This window comes from Lonchura striata, chromosome 1A (assembly GCF_050655825.1).
Source record: "Lonchura striata isolate lonStrDom1 chromosome 1A, ASM5065582v1, whole genome shotgun sequence".
NCBI lineage: Eukaryota > Metazoa > Chordata > Aves > Passeriformes > Estrildidae > Lonchura > Lonchura striata.
Genome location: NC_140741.1, coordinates 27,514,681 through 27,540,192, shown reverse-complemented (window position 1 = coordinate 27,540,192; position 25,512 = coordinate 27,514,681). Strand labels below are relative to the sequence as shown.

General features: G+C 43.5%; 1 protein-coding gene across 4 annotated transcripts in view; it reads right to left on the bottom strand.

The window, feature by feature from the left end:
• The window catches only part of CACNA1I (calcium voltage-gated channel subunit alpha1 I), a 167,174-nt gene that overhangs the window by 106,351 nt on the left and 35,311 nt on the right, over positions 1 to 25,512 (bottom strand). The window contains exon 1 of one of the 4 annotated variants that reach the window (XM_085570384.1): positions 17,215 to 23,862. The exons of the other annotated variants lie outside the window; for them this stretch is intronic. The gene's annotated coding sequence lies outside the window, so the exon portion shown is untranslated. Of the gene's footprint in view, positions 1 to 17,214; positions 23,863 to 25,512 lie in introns of those variants that run through there. 4 annotated transcript variants of the gene reach the window in all.

Here is a 25,512-nt window from a genome sequence, read left to right as displayed (position 1 = left end):
TGATTACCCTGGAAAACCCACATTAAAGCTGCTCCAAGTCCTCTCACAGGATTTTGAGAGGCAAGTGCACAGGAGCTGGGTCCCCACACCCAGCTCAGCACAGCCCAGCATCATCAGAAAAAATACCCAGCTGCAAAAGGACCAGAAAGAGGAGGGACACAGATAATAAGTGGGGATTGGCTATCTCAGGTTGCAACAGTTTCTGCAGAACCTGAAAGGGTTCCGAGAAAGGTGGCAGAAGTGATGGACAGCCTGGGAACACTGCTATCTCCAAGAAGGGGAAAACTTTGGGTTGGCTTCTTGTCCCTTTTACCAATGAAATTCTATTCCCTACTACAAGCACCAACTGCATTAGCAATACCCTTGATTTCTGCCAAGCAGGGCTGTCATCACAGTATATTACTGTTGGAGATTTTTGATCTGCTATTGCATTGGTCCTACATCTGCTGTAAAGCACACAAAAATATTTCACAGCCTCTGACGTGTGAGAGTACATTTTTGGCATCTCATTCTGGACTTAGCACAGGGGCTCATGATTGCAGGGTGCCTGATAAGGTAACTCCAGCCATCCCTTTTGGTCCTGAGCTCATCTGAACAGAAAAAAATTATAGAAGTGCATGAAATAATAAAACCAATAACAGGAGAAATTCTGTGCTCCCAGCACAGGGCCGGGAGGATACACAGTCCTTAGAAGATGGCAAATCCAACCTCACAGAAATGAAATACTGCTCTGCTCTCACTCCCCTCCTCCCAGTTTCAATATATGATTAAACAGCAGAACTCTGCCACATAAGGCAGCAAGACCAGGATCACCACATCACTCAATACAGAACCAATCAATTCACAGGAAAATAAATCCATATGTAGAGTTATCATTACTGGAGACTCAAAGGCCTATCACACCCATCTCTAACCCATCCACAGGGGATAATTCCACACTTGCCTACAGCAAGGTCTGGACACCTTCTTGTGAGGTGCTCCCTGCTGTGGTTAATCACCAGCAGTGATGTACTACACCAGCTCAGCCATTCCTCTTTCATCCAAGCTGGATGACATTTATAATAAAGGCAATCACATTTACTGCTTGATTTTTTGAAGTGCCTAAGAATATTGGAGTCATATGCAGAAAAGCAACATCTGAGCCAGAGAATGAAGCAAGTAAAGGGCAGCTACAAGTTGCAGCAGATAAAGGGGCATTGGCATTAATTTCTGTGATGCTCATTTGAATATTTTTCCACTCCCAGGATCAGTTTCCTCTCATCGTTTTGAGTCAGACCTTCATAGATCAGGCCAAGCAAACCCTGCTTATCCCATTTTCAATTTATAGAAATATTGTTTCTACTAGTACAACTGCTATGATTTCCATTCTAATTAACAGCCCAGAAGGTAGAAACACCTTTCAGGCACCAGTCAAACACTTGTCACCTTCCCCACCAGTCACTGTCAGAGAGGCCAGACCAGCATATCAGACTCAATCCAGCACCACACATGCCCAGCATCTTTATCCCTTTCCACATCAGCTTCTTCTGTGAGATAAACAGGCAGAGGAATGTTTGCTTAACTCTGTGTCCAAGGAAAACGCAGCTACGAGATGGTATTGCACGGAGAACTGCTGAAGTGACACAAGCCAGTTTCAGGATAAGTAGATTGCCTCGCAAGCCAATTTTTTTTTTTGCACTGCTTTATCTAGCTCAGTTAGCCTGACTGCCAATTGCCCAGGCCTTCTCAGAGCTTCCAGCTCCTTTTCAGTCATGGCACTTGACTGTCTTTTCTTTGTGGATTGACAGACAATGAGAACAATGCTACCAATTCCTCATTAATTTGATAGTTATTTCCTTATCATTGAAAAGGTGTATGCATGCAGGACTGAAGCTTACACACACATATTATGAGCAGCTAGAGCACATTGCTTCCTTTCAATGTAAGATTAGTCTAAATCTCAATAATGTCGCTCCCTGCCTGCTGCTGCTTTTCACTGCTCCCAAGATATTATTTATTCCTTCTCACATCCCTCAGGGTATTCCTCATATCTTTTTCCTCTTGCATCACTTCTCACTTCTTCCACCCCGCACCTACTTTCCCTACCCCACTGTAACAATTCCAAATTTCTCCTCCTCCATTACTCTCCTGCCACTTGCTAGATGTCACTACTTTTATTCCTGCACATTTCCACCTTTGCCCTAACATATTCTCACTTTGCAGCCCTCCCTCTCTTCTCAGGAAAGCAGAGGGGGGAGGGAAACACCGCCTCTCATTTTTATACAGAGCATAAACCCAGCCTGTTTTTAGATCAGGCTCTGACAGCCAGAGCACTGGAACTGCCTGGGATAGCTAATGATCTCCTCTCTGCAAAGCAAACCATGAGCTTTTCTCTTGGCTCATTTTCTTTGACCCTAGCACAACCTTATATGCTGAGCACCTCTATCCTCCTGGAATTCATCACTGGCATCTCTTGTATCCTGCCCAGCTTCCCCTCATTTGTGATACACCTGCTTCTGGGGTTGGGCTAGAGCCAAGGAAACGGTGATAGGGCTTTCAGTCTGACTGACTAGTAATTAGCATATTCCCTCAATTTTGTGCTTGAACTGATGCTTCTCTCCCTAGAAATCACAGAACATTCTGAGTGGGAAGGGACCTACATAGATCATCAAGTCCAACCCTTAAGTGAGTAGCCCATTCCAGGACCAAGCCATGACCTTGCTGTAATTAGCACCTTGCTCTAACCAACTCAGCTCATCTCAGCACTAAGATGCAAGTCAGCAGTGTCAGAGATGTGCAGCAGCCAGGCCCTTGCCCTTGAAGGATCCTAGCAACACAGTTCCCAGTGCCTTTGAGTTGGGTTGCAAGTGCCACAAGCCATGACGAGGCATTCATCAGCCTAACACCTTCACATGCACACAGCTCCTTTGAACATTGAAAATACTTTGTCCCTTTCCTCCTCCAAAAGCCTCCAGCATTTCTACAGCCTTAAAGTAAACCCCTCCTCATCCCTGGGACAGAACCTTATCCTGTTGTTATATATTCCTTCCAGGCTTCCCCTTGACTTGTTGCTAAGTCGAACAACCCATAATTAGAACTTTTAATTCTTTCTTGCTAGAAAGGGGAAAAAAAACCCAAAAAAATCAATCCATCCAGATCCTTTGGCACTTGATTTGTTTTCTCTTTCACTGCTTTTCCTGTTTCTCTCTTCCCAAAATCCCTCCCAGAACTCAGAGTACCCAACGTGTAACAACTGCAATCACACAGGAAAAAGGAGGACTACATGCCAGGTTTACAATGTGATTTCTTGCTGTGCACCTAAACAACCTCTTTGAAGCAGGGACCATCTTTCTCTTCCTATGTTTACACAAGGTCTACCACAGCCAGTTCCTGATCCTCCCACATAACAGTAAGATCAAAGTGCTCTGAACTGCAGAATTTAAGCTTTTGCAGTTTTTATCTCTAACCTCTGGCAGTCCCCTTTTCAGGAACAGGTCTCTGTGCCTGTGCTCCTCAGGATGACCCTCCTACCAGCTGAGACACAAACATGAGGCATCATTAGTTCTACTGCTCAGAAAACTAATCTCTCTGGGTTTGCCCACCTACCAGCACATCTCAGGTCAAATTCTCCTACAACTTTATTCACTCTTCATTGCACCACAATGTTTTACGCTTCCTCCCCATGTTCCCAACATCTCCTCAAGAGTTTGCCATACTTAGGTCCATTCCTTGCTCCCACCAGTTCATCCTACTTAGCACAAAACACCCTCCCAGCCTGGAAAGCCTTGGCAGCCACCACAGCTGCTTCTGCTCTGCATGGGTGCTGTTTGGCCATCTGGCACAGCAAGCTACCTGCACAGGTCACTGCCTTTCAGCAGCTGGTGGATCAAGCAGAACAGACAGCATCTCTGCCCTGCCCATCCTTCCTTGGGTAAGGGCACTAGCATGACTGCTCTCCTCCATCCACCCATCTGAGACTGAAATCATCCAAAAGCTTCTTACAGGGGGACATTGATCACCTTCATTTCCTTAGGAAACAGCGCTAAAAATAACAGTAGTAATAGCATTAACAGTATTAACAGTGCAGTTCAAAATTGCAATGAACTTTTTTCCTGATACTCTGATTCGTAACTTCATACCTAATTTACTTACCTTTATTACCTGTAGGACTCTGCAAATGCACACTGTACATCTGAATGGCTTTCAGATGTACAGATGGGAACAGTTATTTAGGGAGAAGCCTAATTAATCATCATTAGTTTTCCTGAGTCTCCCTTCACTGCAACCTTCATCCACACTTTCATTTCCTCTTATCCTGACCCATTTCCCTATTCTGCCTCAAGTCCCACTTCACTTGACCATGCCCCCAATATTACTCTTGCTGTTCATGTTGTACAAGGAAAAGCTATCATCTTTCTTGCTCTTGAATAGATTCATTAATCTCTACTTCATTTAGAAGAAACTAGTTTAAATTTCCCCTTTTAAAAGTTTTGTCCCTGTCCTCTTTTCCATCCTTTTCCATTCCTTTTCCAAAAGTGAAACAAGACTGCTGAAGGCTGAGGGGCCAGGAGGAGAAGCAGCGTAGGAACAAACCAAGAGTAAAATCCAAAAGCTTCTACTCACAAATATTACACCAATAATCTCTATATAACTTGCAGTATGAGGCAATTCCATCACTAAAAAATTCAGTAACATAAACTAAATTGGGGAATTAGCAGGCCACACTTTGCACTTGGAAAGCATCTCAGAAATCTATAAAAATTCAAGTTAGGTCTCACAACTGACATAAAATAATCTTTAAAATCATAGTATCTAAACATCTGGAAATATATGCTGTGAGACTATTTTTTAAAATACACTAAAGAAATCAGTGTCTTGCCACCCTCTGAATATTTCAAACATGAGAAACTAGTGAATTAATAAAATCGGTCAAAGTTTGTACCACATCAGTGCTAAAATCCTTACTATGGCAGTAAATTTTGTGAGAGATAAAGACTCATTGCTAGGCTGTGTCACTTTCTACTTAAACACAGTTGGAAATGAGAACACACAGCAAGTGACAAAATTGCAAACAACACCAAGTTATTTGATGTAGCCAAGACCAAAAGGAATAGGGAAGGACCTGAGTGAGACCAAGCAAATAGACTGTGATAAGAAGTTATAGTCAATGTTGCTAAATGCAAATAATACCTCTAAAGAGGAGAAAACTGCATATTATTCACACATCTTTCAAATTTATGAAATAACTCTCTTACCAAAGAAAGGGATCTAGATGGCAATAGGAACAGCTGAATGCTGAGCTCAGCTTACTGTGCAGCTGTGGCAAAAAAAAAAAAAAAAATAAAACAACCACGATGTCAGAACACAGGAGGAACAGGATGAAGCAATACAAAGACTGTGCTGAGCCCTCTATAATTCAGGGCTGGAATCACACTCAGATTATTATGTGCAGTGCTGATCACCATCTCAAAGAAGGGGGGAATGGGAAAAAAATGAAATGGGGAGGGTGAGCAAAATGAAGCTATGACCAAGATCCCACTGTGCAATTTAGGAGGAGGTACACTGACAGCTCTTGCAGGTTGAGTACCCATCTATCCTAAGCCTGTTCCCTGTGCCCGAATCTTCTCCACTGCACTTCAGGAAAAACAGACACCTGGATTTCCTCCCATGTCACTCCTGTGAAGGTGTTTCTGTTGTTTCATGACTGGCCCACAAAAAGATCAATTTTGCATTGAACATAACTCCTGTGTATATTAAAGCTCGTAGCTGGAAACATCTTTTGTTTTTGTCAGTGGTTCACTTCTCCCTTCTCTCTACTGTTGCTATTATTGAATTCCCTACTTCTGTTATGTAAAGTAATTTGTGCTATTGTGTTCAGAGAATGCAGCTAGCACAGTAGATAGCACATAAAATAAGATGATATTGTATCACTTATCTGCAAATCTGTGCTTAAAGCAGAGGAGAAAGGAAGAGAGAGGGTGCCTGCAGGAACTGCAGGCTGGGGGTCTATGAGGGGAGCCAGACTAGAGCAATGACGTGGGCACTGCCTCGTGGTCCTGCACGTGCCACTCAGCAGTCCAGGGGACATGGCACATCTGTACTGCAGATCCTCAGTGCCCCTGGCCACGAGCACCAAGGAACAGATTCACGGAGCAAAAGGGATCTTCCATCCCTCTCTTCCTACACCAGGGAAACAGCCTGCAGCAGTGCAGGCTCCTGGCAGCTCAGAGGGCTGCCCAGCTACTGGATCACGTTTTGTGTGTCTGAAAGAGGAGCTGTACAGAAATTATAAAGCTCTCCTCCGTTTGGATGAAGGAAAGGATTTTGTAGCACATGGGTTTGCTTTGGCTAATTAAAAGCACGAGGCCATGCAAGGAAAGCAGCACTTTAATAGCTGAAAATAGCTGGAATTAAAACTAATCATGAGCATTTAGTGTGCTACAGATAAAGATATTTGAAAGTGCTTCAGCCAGAGGCCTGTGGGCTGCCTTTGCACAGCTACAGGATAAAAGGTACAGAATCCCTTCTTGATGCAATATCACATCCATCTTTCTGCTTGAGTGCTTTGCCACCTTCCCTGGGGGCTTAAAGGCCCTACCAGGGGGCACAGAAAGTACCAGGGCTTCACTCCTCAAGGACTAAATCTTAGCTCCTACCTTGACAACAAAGGCACCTCAGTCCTGGGTAAGAGAATCTCCAGACTGTGCATCAACAGGACATGGAATGGGTATCACCTTTGCAACATGGAGATGGACAAGATCCTACAGCAACCCACCACATCAGATAGCCAAGAGCTACCACGTTGCTGAGGGAGGGCGTCTAATTCACCCTGATCCACCTCCCACGCCAGCCTGAAGCCATGACTTGTGCAGCAGCTCACTCATCCTCCAAACCCTGTTCTGCTATTGACCCAAAGTGGGAAATCACTTGAAGCACGTGAAAGCTCGTTGTTCATGGGCCACTGGTTGCACCAGCCAATTCATTACTGGGGCCTTTCCTCTTACAACATTAAGTCCTTGGCTCCATTGAAGATTCCCCCAAGTGTGGACAGAACACATGTCTGAAACAAGGTTTTTATTAAATTTGAGGTTACATCAGGACAGTGCACTCTTTCCAGCTTCCGAGAAGTTTCCTACATCTCCATTTTCCTAGCATCCTCCTACAAACCCTAATAATGAATGATTTCTAACAAAATTCAAAAGAAAGAGGACTCCGATTACAGTTCTGAATGGCATCTCCCTACAAATTATCTGTTAGTCCTTTTGCTGAGTTTTTACCTTATTTCAGAATATTCAAATTGCTTCAGAAATGCCCATTAATTAATTAATATTATATTTCAGCTACTGAGATGCAAAGATGTACAAGTGAATGATCTAGCCCATAATCACACAGTCAAAACCAGCACTGGATGTAAAAGAGATTTTGAACAGGCTGTATTTTTGTGAATCTACAGCTCAGTGGTCACACCAAGCCATGCAGGTGAGGACACCTGCTTGCATGAGGACAAGCATCCACTGTGTGAAGAAGTGCAAAGATCTGTCACTCCACAATGGGGCTTGGAATTTAAACTACACATCAGAGTCTACATCAGTGGAACACCACTTTTGCAGGTATGCTCTCTGCCCTTAACCACACTCAGCAAGGCCTAAGACTGCAGGAGGACTGAAAGTATTTGAAGCGCCCTCCTGTGTGACAGATGGACAACATGACTGTTACTCTGCAGACCTAAACAAGATTCCAGTGCTTTAGCAGTACCTGGAAGCACATGTTCAGTTTATGAGGAGTACCTGGCCATAGAAACTCAAAGTGCTTTGTTTCCAATTGGCCTGATTTAATGGTACTAAATGATAGAAGCCAGACTGTCACTATTTCCCAATGAATAAGAGAAGTGGGGAGTTTTGTTTGCTTGTCCCTAAAACAGGCATTTTTTTTTTTTCTTTTACAAGCAGCAGTTTCCCTAGCTTCCACCCAGTATCAAGTCATCCCTTTATTTCTGAGGAAAAGGTCAGCAGCTCCACCTTACATTCAGAGCCCTTCCCAGTCCCAGCAGGCTGTCTCTCCCACATGCCAAATTCATAGCAGAAATGATGAACCATATCCTTTTCCTTTAGGGCCTAAAAGGGGGACAGTCAGCTGTCAAGCAGGGTGATCCCCTCTCAGATGTCACACTGGCCACATCAGACAACTTGCTTTACAGCAAGGAAAGGCTCAGCAGCAGTGTTCTGCCCAGCAGCAGAGGCAGCTAACAAAGAACATGTAAGGCTGTATTTGCAGGACTTTCACCTTAACCTATCTAGGTTAAGGAAAGCATTTATTTCCCTTCATCCTTCAACACTTGCTAGAGCACGCATGGATCAGCTCTGGATCTGTCAGCACAAGAAAGACTTTGACAAACTGGATCAGGTTCAGTCTAGGGCCACCAAGGGCCTCAGGAGGCTGAAGGACTTGCCCAGCAAGGAGAGGCTGAGAGACTGGGGCTTGTTCAAGCCTGGAGAGATCTGAGAGAACTAACAGCCCTCTATCTGGAGGAGATGGAGCCAGGCTTTTTACTGCAGCATGTAGTAGCCTTTACTGCAGAAGGATAAAAGGAAACAATAGTTTTTTAAAATAAATGGAAGCAAAAGATTCTTCCCTCATTAGATAGTGCAGCTATTGCAGCCATTGCCCAGAGGGGTGGTGCAGACTCCACACAGAGGTTTTCCAAACCCAATTGGACAAAGGCCTGCCTAAGTTCAATGCCCACCTTGCTTTAAGCAGGAGATTGAACTCCTGAGGGACGACACACTGAGAACCCTTCCAGTCTAAAGGATACAATGATGTTTTTTTCCCCGTAAAACTACAGCACCAATTTCCTTAACTTATAATACCATCCAGACATTCAAATACAGTGAACACCTCAATAGCTAACTAAAATGGAACAGCTCTGAAAAACAAAACCTGTTTCTTAATCTCACACACACACAGAAATCAATAGATATATCTGAGGGAATCTTCCCTCTCTTCATCCTACACAAAGGCAGTATCCCTTTGCCCTCTACAGAGAGCATCCTTTCCTGAGGGTAGATGCACTATTTGATCTTTCATTCTTGTTTATTGTGTTACAGCTCTACAGCTACCCTTACTCTATGATTTGACAGCCTTGTTCTCTTGCCAGAGAAGGAAGAAGTTTCTCTGCTATGACACGAAGAGATGTCACTTTTGTATTCCTGTCATTTTCCCCAGATGCACATCACTCTCCCAGTCTGAGGGAATGTGCATATTCATACAAAGTTGGAAACGAATATTCCTGAATCAGCCCCTAGACTGGGCATGCATACACAGCCTTGTGCTAACACACCCACCCACTCAAAGATTAACTAAATTTTGACCTGATTGCATCCAATTAACCTGAATTTCTCACTTTCTTGCAAAGCAGTTTCCTTCACAAGCCCATTGGCCTTTACCTCATGGCTATATTGTAAGTGTGATGCCCTAGAAAAATGCAATGCAATGAGAGAAAAATAAAGTAGAGAGCATAAATGGAAGGAAAAATGAGATAGAAGAAGCAGGGAGATGTGTAAATAGAACAAAGAAAAAGGAAAAAAGTGAAGAGAAATCAAAGCTAAATAAGGCACGGAAGCAAAGTATGTAAATGTAGTAAAAGTCATGGGGGTGCAGTGGATCAAAGAAGAGGTACAGAAATATATTTGGACCAAGAGGAAAAGTGTGAGGGGTGAGGGAGACAACACAAAGCCAAACCCACAGAGCTAATTAGAAAACACATTAGAGAAAGCTACAAGCTACAATTAACACAGATTGAGTTTCTTGAGCCCATCACTCCCCAGTGCTTCCCAGACAGCTGCCACTCTCCTTCGTTGCAGGTGCATCCTTGGCACAGCAGATCCAGCACAAGCTGGGACATCACATCCCATGGTGACAGAGCAGAAAGAATGGGGGCAGATGAAGATGGAAAGAGAGCAAACCAGAAATGGTATTAATGAGACAAAGCCCATTTATCAAACAAAGTAGGAAAGAAATGGAAACTTATTTTTGGATAGTGCTTCTGAAGTGAGTAACCCTGCCCCCTCCCTGCTTGGTCCTCGAGCCCACCTCCCTCCCTCAGTTCACTGCTCTGTTTTGGGTATAATTACACACTGTGCACAGGGACAGAGCACACCAATATCTTCCCTGGTGCAGAAATCAAACTCCTCTGTTTTACCTTTCCCCCTTTCCATTTCACACAGGCTTATTAACAAAAGAAGGAAAAGAAAATAATTCTCAGATTAACCAGAACACCATTTGTTTTTCCCCCCCTTCAATCAGGCCCCTATTCCTCAGTGTCAAGGCAGCTCTGTCAATCATGAGCAAAGGTTTTATGAGGTCATTTTCTTTAGCTTCTTTTTAGAGAGGACATAAACTGAAAGGACAAAAATATGAACAGCTACAAAATAATTAAAAAAAGGGAAACCAAGAAGTCAAGAAGGGGGAAATACCATATTGATTTTTTTCTGTAACAAAACAAAGTATCTCACCCGGATTCTAGAAGCCCTTTCTGCTGCTCTGAACATGTCCCCCCCAGTACCATGAAGTCCACCTGACAAGCCCAGGTGGTCAGTCTTGGTGCAACAGCAAGGTGTGCCAGGTCTGGTGCATATCCTTGGCCACCTAGGTGTGAGGTGGCAGCAGGGAGAGACCTCCAGGCAGTGACACAGCAGAGAACACGGGGCTAGAGGAGCCCAGCCCATACAGAGACCACCTCACATCAAGAGACCAGCATCCCCCCTACAGCCCTAGGCTGCCCCCTGCAAGAGGTGCAAACCTCTTTTGGAGACAACCTGATGAAGAGAGGAAAGCACCAGTTTTGGGGACAGCACAAAACAAATCCTACCAGCAGCTAAAATAAATTAGCTCCTCCAAAGTCACAGGTCAGAAGTGACAAGAACCTGCACAAGATTAAAGAGAAGCTGGCACCACCACAAAAGAGCTCTGCTGATGACAGCCAGGATAGACTCGCAGTTTCTACATACTTCTTCTCACAAAATAAAGCCTTTCTTTGCCCAGCCATCCAGCTCCAAAGCGTTCCTCTGCTGCCTTAGACCTTGCAATTAGCACTACTAATTGTTGTCACAACTGCAGTGCTTACATGTACCGGTCTAGTCAGGGCCCATATCCCAGATGCTACACAAAGGAAAAAAAGAGATGATGCCTTCCCTCCACCACAAACCACCAAGCAAAACTCAGCAGCAATATGAAACTGGGGTGGAGGGGGTGAGTATTTCTCTGCAACCTTTGAGAGAAGGCAATGCAATCCCTCCTAGCAGCAGGCTCCCAGCAAAGGAGGCATGCACGGCTTTCAGATGAAGGGGAGGATGACAAAACAAGGCACAGGGCACAGACAGATGTCAAGGCAAGAAGCCTCTTTTGTGCTGAGAGGTACTGGTGTGGGACCTTTCTCCTTTATTCTTCATCAATGGAAAGATGAATCAGTAGATGCATATGACAGACTTAAAGCTCAAATATGTCAGTCTGAGGAAATATGGTTCTTTAATGAAGAGATTAGACTCATACACAGAATACAAAAGGACCAAGCAAGTCACAGACTCATGTGGAAAGCTGATTTAACCTTAACCCAAGCCACAGAGATTTTGAAAAAAGAAAAATCTGTGAAATGCAAATTCATTTTACAATTAAATGCAAATTTAGGCTCGAGACAGCAGAAGCAGCTATTCCAGGTGACATCGTTGGGAAAAGAGACAAAGAAATCCCCAGAGCCAAAAGATGCAGAAAACTAAAGCAATCACAGATCAAACTAGAATACAAAGGACCAACTCCACACCTCATCACAGCCAAAAAATCCTCTTCTGTAGCTGTAACAAGCTTTATACAAACAGAAAAACAAAACCAGAAAACACTTAGGATTTAGTCAGTTACATCATCAGTGCTTACACACAAGAAACACTTTCTCCAAGTTACATTAAGCTACAGACAAAACTTCCTGCACACTTGGTCAGCACTGGGACAGTGATCCCCATGTTTTGCTAACTGTGGTGACCACAATACAAACTGCTTCAGGAGTTGGACTTCCACAATTCTTGTGGGTCCCTTCCAGCTCAGGATATTCTATGATGCTGTGATTGCAGCTACAGCTGAATAAAACCAGAACTCTATCTTGTTATGCCAGACACTGGTGCTCTGAGCAGCATTAATCATCAAAAGTAAATAGCATATCTAAGGAAAATGCACAGAAATTGTAAGGCAAGGCATACTGCTTATTCCAGACTTGAAGTATGTGTGCAAATAATATTTTCACATTGGTCACAGAGGAAATAATTTGCAGGAGCACTTGGTGACAACTTTCCATACAGTGCACACAGATCAATGTGTTGTACCTGGACACCTGTGTCACTGCAGTACCAGACACAGGGACATGGGCTGCAGGTCCCCTCTGGTACAGCATGGCTGTCTGCAAGGCCCTGCAGAGAGACACAGAGCTCCTCTGTGGAGTTATCCTTCCTTCATAGACTGCATTAAGATGGAGGCTAATCACCACTGTGTCTCTCATATGGGATTGGAAAACAAACTCCAAGCCGGAGAAAGAGGAGGTGGGAGCAGCCTCCAGGCTTGGAGGTCAGCTCTCAGATGCATTTCAGGGGCAGTGCCTCTAGAAAAAGTAGCTTTAAAAAAAATTTTTGAAGAAGATCTCACCTCTGTTTTGTACAAATACTCATCTTCCAAGTTGCATGGATAGCTGAAGGATGAGGGTTTCCCCTCTGCTGACATTAAAGCAGATGCACAATAGACTCCCAAGGCACAGGAGATCTGCAGGGAGCAGGGGCTCCCTTGCATGCATGTGTTCCAAGGCTGAGCAGCCACATGGGAGTCCCTGCTGACTGATAAACTGAGTGCACACGGCAGGATTTCTGCTGCAAAGACCTTTGCATGGTCTTTTAAATCCACGTAGCCTCCTTGCAGTAGCTTTACTCTGCTATCTCTGCTTCTCTGCCAACAGGGACTCGAGTAGGACCAAAGGATTCAATAGACAGATGGTACAGACACCTAGGAACTTTCATCAAGGAGACAGAGATAAAAATTTCATTTCTCCCAGCATGCAAAAACTGTAGTAGTATAGAAAGTCTGAAGAGTTGTAAAAAAGTAAAGCTTCCTGTAAAGCTAGTTTATGTCTGTTACTGAAAGTGTGAACACTGCCTGAGAAAAACCACTGCTGAAGAGAAAAGCCAAGTTCCCAAAAGACACAGGACATTATATATGCAGGTGCATACAAGCATTTTGGCAAAAAGCAAGGATTAAGCTTAAATTAATGATCATGCACGTTGTTTGGATGTCGTATGAAAGCTCTCTAACTGGCTTTAAATCTTCTCTTCAGGTCTTGCAAAGACTAACTACTTAGATCATTACAGAATTACAAATTAGTGCATTTTAATTATTAAATAATGCATTTCTAATTAGAGTAATCCATTAAAGGAACAATTAGCGTACAGGGCCTAATTCTCCCTGTTTTATTTCACTTCTCCTAGATTCTGCCATGAAGATGACATAACAAGTGGTAAAGAGCACCCTACAGACAAGCTTTGCTACAAATACACATGCATTAACTAGTGAATGCATTAAAAGCACTCTTATAATAGAAAAAATCCATTTGCTCTCCACAGCTGAGATTCATGAGATGACACAGCTTTCAGCAAGCCATACAACAGCTCAACTCCAAACCACATCACAGATTTCCCAAGACATGGTTCCTGCTGTTCTCCAAGGTCATTCAACCCTACTTTTTGAGATAAAGGTCACAGATATTAAAGTATTCTGCCACAGTAAAAAATCTCATTGGCTTTCCCTAATCATGCTTCACTTATTCATGGGTGCTCTCTGGTGCTGCAATAGTCACATACAGGCTTTTCACTCTTGCCATGTGTTCAACTCAAGTAACCCACACACAAAATCCATAAACTATGGGCTGATCACAGCTGCACTCACCCATGCAAGAAACAAAATGAAGAGGTGGATCTTCCACATGATAAACTTGTGTGCAGGGTTTGCATGTATACATGAAAGCAGCTTTATTTCATGGTTACATGTGCACAGAAAAGCTAATATGAATGGACGTATATTCATATGCAAAGCTTTAAAAGCATACATTTCACATCTGCTGGAGCATCCAGCAGCACTTTGGTTCAGGAAACAATATGGACATTCCTTTGTGCTGTTCTCTGCAGGGCAAACAGTTCATCTCTGCACATAAATCACAATTCATCTTCATTTCGAAAGCCCAGCTAAGAACACACACACACAAGCTCCTGACAAAATACGACAGATACCACAGAGAAGAATTCTTTACCTATGTCCAGCCAGAATCCAAACAACAGCCAAGCTCTGGATCATCCCCCTTTTACAGAAAATTTGACTAGCAGTGAACAAAGACAGCTTAAAACAAAATAAATGCTATGGGAGACACAGCCATACCAGAACCTAATCTGCAAAGATTTGTGAGTGTGATAAAAACTGAATGAAAAAAATGCAATTCTTCTTTTAAATAAAAACACTCCAGAAAAGTGCTGGAACTTGGCCTGCATCCAGCAGTGGTTTGAGGGATATAGAACAGTTAAATACATTGGTCTACAGGCTAGTTGTAAACTGTAATTTAAATAAGTCAGCTGTAATGCCAGCACCATCTATCCTATCTCTTTCCCTCCCTGCTCCCAAAACAACCCCAAAGGTTCAGAAGGCATTTTGTTCCCTCAAGAGCAGCAACCAGTTGCACTTGGATTGCAATCTTGACACAGAGCTAAGAGAAAACACACCCAGGTGTTTTGTAACCTTGCTTTCAAACACAGTATCATATAGCAGAGTGAGAGAAACATTTAACTAGCTGAAAACCTTTTGAAAGGTTGTATGCCCTTTAGCTTAGTTTATTTTATGCTTACCTTTTAATACAGAATAATAAACTCCCTGATCTAAAATTACAATCTCATAAATATCAAACAGATGGCTGTGAGCTCCTCTTAAGAGCACACTTTGAAGCAGCACCTAGACTACAATATACAATGCCAAAGCTGAAAAGACGATGGAGCTTCTTTCACCTAACAGATCCACTTTGCTTTTCTAAAAATTACTATGTAGTGATGCATGGGAGGTAGCAAAAAATTGCCCATTATTTCCAGGTAGAATACAGAGAAAACTTCATGTCAAGGGAGGTGATTGTCCTCCTCTGCCCTGCTCTCATGAGAAACTCTCTGGAGTTCTGTGCCCAGCTCTGGGCCTCCAGCACTGGAACATGGACCTGGTGGAACAAGTCCAGAGGAGAGACAAAGATGATCAGAGGGCTGCAGCACCTCTCCTGTTGGGAAGGGCTGAGAGAGCTGGGGTTGTTCAGTGTAGAGAAGAGAATGCTCTGGGGACATCTCATTGCAGCCTTTCAGTCCCTGAGAGGGGGCTTAGAAGAGAGCTGGGGATGGACTTTTTACAAGGGCACGTAGCACCTGAACAAGAGTGAATGGCTGCAAATGAAAAGAAGGTACCTTTAGATTAGACAACAGAAGAAAGTCTGAACTATGAGGGTAAAGACACTGGAACAGGTTGTCCAAAGAACAGATAGATGCCTGATCCCTCAAAGTGTTCAAAGCCAGGCTGGATGGGGCTCTGAGCAACCTGGTCTAGTGGAAGGTGTTCATTCACATGATAGGAGGGTTGGAACTAAATGTCCTTTAAGGTCCCTCCCAAGCCAAGTCATTCTGTGTTTTCATGAAAAAGCTGAGCACATCAGCAATTGCTTCAGAATGATATCTGTCAGTATGGAGGTAACAGCAGTCCAGCTGCTCCCACAGGTAGAGCAAGAGCACTTTCCTACCAACACTTGGACTTGTAGTTCTCATGCAAGTGTTACAACTGGCTGCCTCAGCTTTCATTAGAAAACCCGTTGCCTCAAAGGATGTCTTCCCCAAAGCAAATTCAGCAAAGAGTCTTGAAAATTGGCACCATTATAACAGAAGTACCAGAACTGCACATTCATTCTCCAAAGCTGAAGGTATTTTTTAGTGTTTACTGTTTGTGTGTGTGCATTACACTACTCAGAGGTGACAGCATTCACATAAGCAGCTTTTCACAGCTTTGGGGAGGACCAAAACCTGTCCTTGCCTTGTTATTGCTCAGTTCTAAGACTTTTCAAACAGAACCTATGCACACCCCATACTTGTGCTCTGAAGCAGAGGGAAGCTGTGACCACACCAGCAGGGCACTGAGCACAGGGAAACACTCAATATGCTTTATTGCTTTATTTCAGTGCCATAGGTAATGTCACTCCAGAGTGCAGGTGATCAGAGTTTGTGTCCACATCCAAAGGATGGTAGTCACAGCCTCAGAAAAGCAGCTGTCTCTCACAGCCAGATATGCAGCATTTCAAGCCAAATTACAAAGAAATGCCTTGTTTTGCATAAGCAGCAGTTACCAGCTTCCCAGAGATGACATACAGCCGATGCAATTTGGGATGGCATTGGCCACTGACAGAAGAGGTCAGTGAAAGGAACATTCTCGCACAATGCAAGACAGATTACTTGAGTAACACTGAGAAAGAGACACTTGCTTAAATGCATAATGGTCACTCCTGCCTTGGAAACAAAATGCAGCTAACAAAGTGACTTAAATTTTCCAATGGGAAGGAATGCTCAAACAGCATACTAGATCATTTACTGCAAACAGAAACACAGGAGACTAATTCTTAGCTGAGAAGTTTTCTAATTACACTAAACCACATTCATTTCACCTTTTTACTTCCTCATCAAGATGCACACAGAGAGCCAGACATCCCATTGGACAACAAATGCATACGACCAAAAGAAGCTAAAACTGAAAATAAAGAGCTCTATCTCTGCTGGATCCTAGAAACACACCAATGGAAAGATTAGATTTCCCATCACAGATGCCAATAAGTAGACAAACAAGTACTTTTATCCCCCACAAGACATCAGTTATCCAAATCCAAGCAAACCCCAGACTTGCAAACACAGCTGGGCAAGAGGCAAAATAAACCAAAATTTTACGATGACACACAAAACTATCATTTTGACAATCAACCAGTGTGGCTAAGATCAAACAGTTACAGCTGGAAGTCAAAAAGCAAAACTACTAGCCCTGCTAGCTATGCAATTATGTGCTGCAGAGGGCAGCAGGACAGAAGAATAAAGAAAAATCTTTACTTTTACTTGACATTAAATCAGAACACTGATTACAGAAAAAAAAAAATACCACTTCAATTCTCAAATCTGGCTCCACGGGGCTCCTTTCCACTTGTTCAGCATTTGGACTTCTCACTGTATTTGGTCCTTGTTCATACCACTTTTGTAAAGCAGGGCAGCTATTCTGGCAGCCAGGAGTAGCAAATCTTGGCAGCCAGGCATCATCAGGAACAGGTGTCTGGCTGCTGTCATACCCTGCAGATGACCTGCTCTGTTATGAGCCAGAACTTACTGCAGAGCCTGGATATTCAGGGCTTACAGCAATCATTGCAGGCCCTGCAATGTGGTGTTGTGCTTGTTGCCCCACATAATCCTTTTCTGTGAAAAGGAGACTCTTTTCATGGCAAAGCTTCCATGAAATTAAGAAGACTACTTTCTGTTGAAAGACAGTTGTGATGAGAAAATCTCTGAAAGAGATCAAAATACAAAGACACAAAAGAGCAAATAACTAATATTTACCTGAAATACCCAAGACAAAGAAGATAGAAGTTCAAACAGGTACATAGACCAAAATGGAATTCCTTCAGTGGAACCATGTTTCCCACATGGGAAATTTCCCAAATATTCCCTGTGTGTGGGAAAAACAGAATATTTTCATATTTCCCTGCTTGCAAAACTGACAAGAGTTTAACATGGGTGTTTGGCTCCAAAACAATAATTGATGGATGCTCCCATCAAGTTCCAAGGCAAAATCCCAGTGATCATCTGTCCCTGAGGAGGCTGCAGCTCCCAGCCCTGCTGAAATTCAGCAAGAGCTACACAGCCAAGGGTCTCACCACTGTAATCTGAGGGAGCAGCTGCCATGGCACCACATGATTCATTCCAGGCTGGTGTGAAGCACCATCAAGGGTGGTTAAGCACTGGAACAGAATCAGGGTAGTGGAAGAATAACCTCCCCTGGAAGTGCCCAAGAAGCAACTGCTGTTTACTTGACATGATGTAAACTGTTGTTTAATTGACATGATGGTGGTTTGGTCAAAGGGTGGACTTGGCGAACTTGGAGGTCTTTTTCAAATTTCATGATTCTATGATTCTAAGATGAGTCATTTCAAGCATGTGGTCACTAATTCAGTTATTTTCATTATGCACTGCAGACCAAGTACAGAAATCCCAAGTACAGCTTGACTGACAGCTCACTTCTGCATCTAAGACACTTTGAATAGAGCAAGTGCTACACACCACAGACTCTGACAATTACTAATCCCATGTACTTCTAATTAGGATTTAAAAATTACTGAATGCTTCTGATTTCAATCTATGCCCACTTCCATCTCCTCTGTATAAACTGAGATCCAAGAAAAGCCCTTTCCTCCCAGGAGCATTGTAAAGATAAATTAATGTTTGTGAAGCACTTGGGTTCTATAGCGATGAGCACTCAGATACTACTGTGATAAAAAAAATAAAAAGGACTATGAGGAAATCAATAATCCTATCTCCAGAGCAGGACTTACACAGTGTGCTGTCAATAAGGCCCAGAGCCACGCAATGAACAAACACAGGAGAACATGGTGTAATCTGGCTGCTCATTAAGTGAACACCATCCTTCAAGCACCTGACAAGAAGTAGGAGAACAATGGGAAAAAACATGGTCTGCAAAAACATAAGAAAAGGCACCAGCCAACTTATTTAATGCTGCCCCTTTGAACAGCAGAGGTCTTGGTTCTGAAACAGTTCCTTATGTTTCCATCCTCCTCTCCTTCTATTCCTTAAGGAAGCCTTAATTAGACACCAAGTGGTAAAGCACAATAATTTTTATTTTCAGGTGAGCAAGAAATATAGATACATCCAGAAACACACCTAAGGTCAGCCTCAGAGGGAAAGGGAGAGCTTGGCTGATTTCAGTCTTAAATTTTCACAACAGGACAGCTATCCTTGGTTTTGGCTGGAATAGAGTTAATTTTCTTCCTAGTAGCTGGTACAGTGCTGTTTTGGATTAAGCACAGAATCCTGTTAATAACACAATGATGTTTCTGTGGTTGCTAGGTATTGTCTTACCCTGAGTCGAGGACTTCTCTCTCTCCTGTGCTCTGTGCCAGTGAGGAGCTTCACAAGAAGCTGGGAGGGAGCATGGCCAGGACAGCTGGTCTGACTGGACAAAGCAAAATTCCATGCCATAGAACACCTTGTCCAATATATGAACTGCAGGGAGTTGCCCAGAAGCCACCAGCTTCTGGTCAGGAGCCAGGTGAGGCACTTGTCAGGGGGCAATGAGCAACTGTATTGTGCACCCCATTTTCCTCTCAGGTGTTATTCCTCGCTCTCCTTTGTATTACAATTATTATTATAATTCGCAGTATTAGTATTGTTATTTTACTTTGTTTCAGTTATTAAACTGTCCTTATCTCAGCCCACAAGTTCTATCTCTTCCCACTGGGGTTGGGACAGAATGAGTGAGCAGCTGCATGGTACTGAGTTGCCAGGTGGGATTTAGCCACAACAGCAGCTCATGCTCTAGTCAGATCCTTGATAGAAAGACCAGGCTTGAGGATACAAAAGCTGTAATGACAATGCTTTCTGCATCCTGATTCAGGAGAAAAGGGAAAAGTGTTCAAACATTAATACTGACATTCTAATAACAGTTATAAGAAAAAGAACAGCTGAGCACCCATAGTTGTTTTCTTTCTGTGCAAAATGATCCTCACAGCAGTTTAAAGTGGCATTTCCAGACAAAACCAGGGTCATAAAATCCAGTGCTCAGTTCCAGTGGACCCAAAATTTAGTGCTGTGACTCTTGCCTAAGCTGAATTGACAAACCTGGAAAGTCTTGGTCCCCAGAAAGAGTAGTCCAGGGTTTGCTGGACTTCTATTGCTTTAAGTTATTTTTTATATCATCAATAATATTAAGAGGAGGAAACAAACCAAAAAATAAATGGATACTTCCTCCTGTCCTAAAGTTAAAGAGCAAGCACTCTCAACAGGGTTAAATTACAGCAAGTCTGTACATGCCATGAGATATCCATTCACCAAGTAGAACAGCAAATTAGGAGAGTGCCAACAGCCACCACACATTGGATTAATGACAAGAAACAACATCTTTATATTATAAGATCCAGTGTGTCTAGCACTGTAAACTGCAAAGAAAAATTGAAACATGTACAAAAAAGTTGAAATGCTTCCAATTTTCTCGCATTTTTTTAAGTCTTGTGCACACTGGGACACCTCTTCCTGCCAAGGCAAAGAATAGAGAGGATCTGAGGAGTGAAGGCAGAGAAAAGGCAACAGCAGAAAGAGCTCAGGAGTTAAAGTTCCCCATGTCCCTACGCCTGAGAAGCAGCCGCACATTCACACACACACAGCTCCACTGACAGCCTCATCACCTCCTAGAAACCAGCACCAGAGCACAAAATCTGGCTGCCAGCACTCAAAATGCCAGCCTCATCCCTGATGAGAGCACCCCATGAGGACAGGATGCCATTACTGATGAGCACAGAGATGGTGCACTCTGGCTGATAGCAGTCCAGGAGAGAAGGACAACAATCAAATGATACATGTTCATTACACATAATAGGATAATGGCAGATAGCTCTCTCTCACACACACCCAACTCAGATTCCCCTCACATCCCTTCAGCCAGGAGACAGAGCGCCCGTGGGAAGGTAGGGATGCAGTCTAAGTTGGTAAATCAGGCTCCTATTCTAGTCATTGGCAGGATACTGACATCTCCCCATGGGCTTTCACCTCCACATCTCACCTCCAGTGAAAAGCCTGTCAAACTGAGAAATCAACTCTCACATAAATAAACCCAGTCCTAGGGGATGGGGCTCTCTGAAGTGACTTGGATCTACCAGCACAGTGCTTACCTGAGTTCAAGAGTCACTACAATGCCAAGGTGCTTTGGATACACACTACAGCCTGCAGATGCTCCACCATGAGGTTGCAGCTGACCACAGCCCCTTTGCTATGCAAGAAGCTCTTGTTAGCAGTTGTCCCTAATGTGCTCATGGAGAAAAGGTTGGAGATATCTAGGGCTCGAGGAGAGCAGAGAGAACAAGGACCAACTCCTGGAAACATCTAGAGCTCTCTGCCTCTCAGGTGAGCTGGCCAATCACACAGGTAAACTCTGCTGAAGGTGGATAGAAAACCATCCTGCAGAGCTGCAGAAATAGAGAGCCCTCCTGCCAGTTTCACATCTTTCTGGACAGTTCCTGTTGCACCTTTTTGGAAATACGGGTCTGGCCCCAAGCATCTTTAATCCATGCATATTCTAGGTTGCTTATCTTCTGCTCTCACTGTCGAGCCCTCTCTCTTTTTGACATACAATATTTTCCTGTCCCTCTGCTATGCAAACTGTCATTGTGCACCAGGACCCGGAGGATGAGATACATGGGAAGAACCAGTGCAGGAGCAAAAAGTTCACTACTGCAACATCTCTGAGCATCACCTGCCACACTGGGGAAAGCTTCTGAGCCCCATCAATTCCATGAACATAGAGCTGAGGTTTTCAAGACTGGTTTTTCTACGCCACCAAAGGTCAGAGCTGACTTAAGTTATGTAGGGAGCCTGGAGGGCCCAGCTCCCAAGCCAGGGAACACCAGGTGTCCAGCTCACCCAGGGTGTTGCAGCTGTGTCAGAATCTGAGGTATTGATGATTCCGAGATTGTAAAAAGTCTCTGTCTTTGTGCCCTGTTGCCAAAGAAGAAGTCATAATTTGTCTGTGCTGGTTTTCAAGGTTGTTTATTCTTGCTTATCTATAACATGTTCTGCTGCCCTGCCACAGGTCTGTCCTGCAGGGCAGCATGTGGAGCTCTGCCCCTCAGTGGGGTGTTACAAACATTATATACCAGGAACTACGTGTGCTATATTTAAAATAACGTGCCAATATCTATCACCTACGTTGAACAGTGTGTCCCCAGTCTAAACCAATAGAAAAATGCCAACACTACAGTGAGACATAGATGGCATGAAGAAGGAGAAAAAGACAAGGCACACACAATTTCCTCCATCTTGTCCCCTTTGAACCCCTTATCTAGAATCCTAAAATTCTACTTTTGCACCTGTGCCACACTAATTATTACTTATATCAAACACTCAGAGCTTGTAATTAACTCTTTTCCATGGACAGAGATCAGAGACAGTGTCTCTTGGGGCTCTGTACAGGGGAGTTCCTGACCCCCTGCCAGGGTCCCAGGCCTTCCAGGGCAGCCAGAGGGAAGCCCTGTATTCCCACACAGCTGCACTCCATATACTTTGAATCCCCTCCTGATATCCACCAAGCAGCGCTTCTCACCACTGCTCCAAGGGAAAGGAGAAATGTCAACTGAGGTTGCAGTGCACCAGTGAGGGGTGGGAAAAAATAGCATCAGGTAAAGGAGAACTGTAAGAGACAAAAAAGAAAGCACCCTGGGGAGGTGATGTGAAGAGATTAGAGAGATAGAAGCAGACATACTTAATAAGGCAAGAGCTATCAAGGTGATAAAACATTAGATAGGGACCAAGGTGCCTAAAACATAAAACAGATGGAGAGAGTAGTTTGGGAAGAAAGCAAACACATTTATATTCTACTACAGGAGACTTCAAGGTAATGTTGCACATACACCTGAGTGCTTTCCCTACAAACCCCCCCCCTCTCTGAGGAGCACAATATTCATCCTTCCTCCTCTTTTATTCAGGGCTCTTTCACAGAGTCTCATCTTGCCTTCTACCCAGACAGGGGTAACCCACAAGGGAGAGCTCAGCTGGATGATAAATAAATGAACCAGTGTCCCTACCCACTGCCCATCAGGCTGCACCACCCGCTGGCAAGTGAACACCTCTGGAACTCCCTCCACGTTGTCAACGGCTACTGAACAATCATTATCACCTTCTAAATTCTAGCCCAGTGCTAAGCAGAATTTTTACAACTTGTCATTTTCTTTAAGCAACCTCTTAGGCAAATTAGGCACTTTATCCGATTTGAATTAATCCTTCCCTTCAACATCTGTCCTGCCCTCAACCTAAATTCTCTTCAAAACTGCTAACATCAGCTGTATCCAAACATTTTTTACATTTTCCCTTTAGACTTCTCCAAGTGTACAGGATGCTTCTTCTAAGAAGGAAGAGTGGGTTCACTGATGATCCACCCCTCCAAAGCCTTGATCACCTTTGTCTCCATTAGCGTTGGTCTGTGCTACTCTCAGTATAACACCTGTGAACAAGGCCCAGCTCCTGGGGATTGAAAGCAGGCTTTACCAAGGCTGGCAGCATTTGTTCATTATTCTCATTGAGAAGTTAAATAACACTCCTGCCTGACCCTAAGTCCTTTATAAGGTTGTTTCTTGGATGCCCATCAAAGCTTGTGTTCATCCATCCCATTGCCTTCATTCCAGACTACTTCATGCTTGCAGTATTTTATTAGGTGTAGTCCTGAACAGTAAGCATGACTTTAGAAAACAGCTTAGTCTTAAAACCTCAAATTATGCTGACTCTAAAGAAAGAGGCTTGGGAACAGCACCCATAGCTAAATCCATTATAAAAGAAATGCTGGGTTGGGAGGACAGGAGGACATCATAAAATAACACAAGTTACTTTAAACATGATTTTAAAGAAAAGTTAGAAGTAAGCAATTCTCTTACACAAACACCCATCCAACAGCAAAAGAAAACCAGCTCCATTTAAGTCACCTGCATTTCTTGCTGGCATATATTGGTATTATGACTAAATCATAATTCCAACCTGTGGGAGCTTGAGCTGTTGTGAGAGCACAGAAAACACTGAAGATCTGAAGTAAAGCTACAAACAGGAAATGCAATAATTATGCAACAGGTCTGTGCCTTTGTGCAGTGGAACAAAAACTTCTGCCCAGGCAGTGCTTTCCTTCAGCAGCCTCAGGCTGCTGGATTTCCTGGGTACTTGATTGCTGTGCAGATTTGTCCTCAAATGAGCCTCAAGACTTGGCTGACCCTCCAACAAGAAAATAAGTTGGTCTGGACCTTTCTTTATAATCATGGACTGTAACTATCACAGCCTAGAAGGAAAAGGCCACCATAATTAAATGCTTAGACCAAAGGCTCATATACACTAAAAGAGAGGGAGACAAACGAAGCAAGCCTTGAAGTAGAATTCTGTGTACAGGTTAATCAGAGCCAGGCTAATGTGTCCAACCAAGGATCCCCCACTTGGAGGGTATTCCAGCCTCTCAAAGCAAGCAGTTCATCTCTATGTTGCATCTATTTTCCCAACCTATATTTACCTCCCTCTTGTGGGAGACCTCTTACTCCTGATCTGCTTTCAGTGGAGGGATGGAGGATGGGACACCACAGAGCCTGGACAGGGACACTTGTCCAGCCTGGTCCCTCAGTGCTCTAGGCAGCAGGTAAAAACATGGGGTAGGCACCACCAGGTGCTGAGATTGTGCTCTCAAACCTCACACACTTAGTGATCATGAGCAAGAAGTCTCTACCAAGAGGTGTTGAGTAGAGCAGATCCTGTTTCCTTCAGAGCTGGAGGTCCCATGTCCCCCTAAATGGGAACACCCATCAAAAGGACAAGTGTCTTAAAAAAAAAGGGGGAAGGGGGGGATAGCAGATAGTAATAAGAATTAAGCAGAAGGGATGTTTAAAAACAAAACAAAAACTACAATTGACCTAAGAGTTTACAGACTCCCAGCCTACACAAGTCAAGGAGCATCAGAATGATATAACAATAAGAACTAAAACTGAGCATCTCAAGTTGGACCAAACATCTGCCCAGACTGGGCAGCAACACAGCTGCCCAGAGAAGTGCGTAAAAATGGGATGAGCAGACACAATACTTCCCTTAGGCACTCTTCCAGCTGCCAACCACTCTCAGCTCAAGGACTTCCCGAGCCAAGACTGGCTTCTATATTTTTCACTCCTCCTTCATGGATTCCTCCTAATGAGGGAGGAATGAGAACAGCCAAAGAGAATAACAACATTTGAGGAGAGCTAAGGTAATGCTGACTATCAGTCTTGATACAGGATTATGGAGAGACAGCATCAACATGCAGGCTTCCCATGCATAATCTACTCAGATATGAACTCCATACTGCTCTTGCAAATTCAGATACATATTTCACATCTTTGGAAGAAATCAGATTAAATGTTACTGTCTTCTACTGTGGCTGTTTTATGACTAGCCTTAACCACATATTTCAGTACCTAGGAACATTTACAAAAATGATGGGGGAAAAACCCAAAAGGTTTTCTGAACATTTTCTCTCTGTGAATACCAAAGGGTGGAAAAACCAGCTCAGGTTTATTGGAAGCCATCAATCCTAGGAAGGGATGCTAGTTTTTTATGAAAGCATGTTATTTTGTCATCTGAGGTAACATTTACTTTTTGTTCACTCCTTCACATTTATTAACTCATG